At 71.7% G+C, this 480-nt stretch overlaps 1 protein-coding gene across 1 annotated transcript in view; it reads left to right on the forward strand.

The window, feature by feature from the left end:
- The first annotated feature begins 278 nt into the window (after positions 1-278).
- Znf148 (zinc finger protein 148) overlaps positions 279-480 on the forward strand; it is a 123585-nt gene continuing 123383 nt past the window's right edge. Inside the window, exon 1 of the mRNA XM_005344866.2 lies at positions 279-441. The gene's annotated coding sequence lies outside the window, so the exon portion shown is untranslated. The remainder of the gene's footprint in view (positions 442-480) is intronic.

A 480-nucleotide genomic window follows, 5' to 3' on the forward strand; every position in this document is an offset into this window, starting at 1 on the left:
CCTTCAAGGCCCATCAGGGGTAAGCGCGACGCGGAGCCAGCTTCCCCGGCCACGCTGCGAGACTGACACGCAGGCGCCGGAATCAGAGCCACGCTGGGTCTCGCAGCCAGATCTCCGCGCCAGGCGAGGGCGGGCGGCCCGGAGCGCTTCCTGTGTGCGGGGCTTCCCACAATGCACCGCGCCGGCAGCGGCGGCGACCGCGGCGGCGCTCTAGCCGCGCCATGTCTGCCTCTCGACTGCTCTGGGAGGAGGAAGAGAAGGAGGAAGAGGAGGAGGAGGAGGGGGAGGAAGAGGAGAAAGGCGCAGGGGTGGGAGCTGTCTCCGGAGCTGCCACAGCAAAAGTTCTCTCCCCTCCCCCTCGCCCTCCTTGCCGGGCCCGTGGGAAGGTCGGAGCAGCAGCCGCCTGCAGTCGGTGACCGCGCGCCTCGGCGCCAGCCCGCGGTAAACGCTCGGCCTGGCAGGCCTGGGCCCGGGAGGGCG

The sequence above is a fragment of the Microtus ochrogaster genome, chromosome 2 (genome assembly GCF_000317375.1).
Source record: "Microtus ochrogaster isolate Prairie Vole_2 chromosome 2, MicOch1.0, whole genome shotgun sequence".
NCBI classification, from domain to species: Eukaryota; Metazoa; Chordata; class Mammalia; order Rodentia; family Cricetidae; genus Microtus; species Microtus ochrogaster.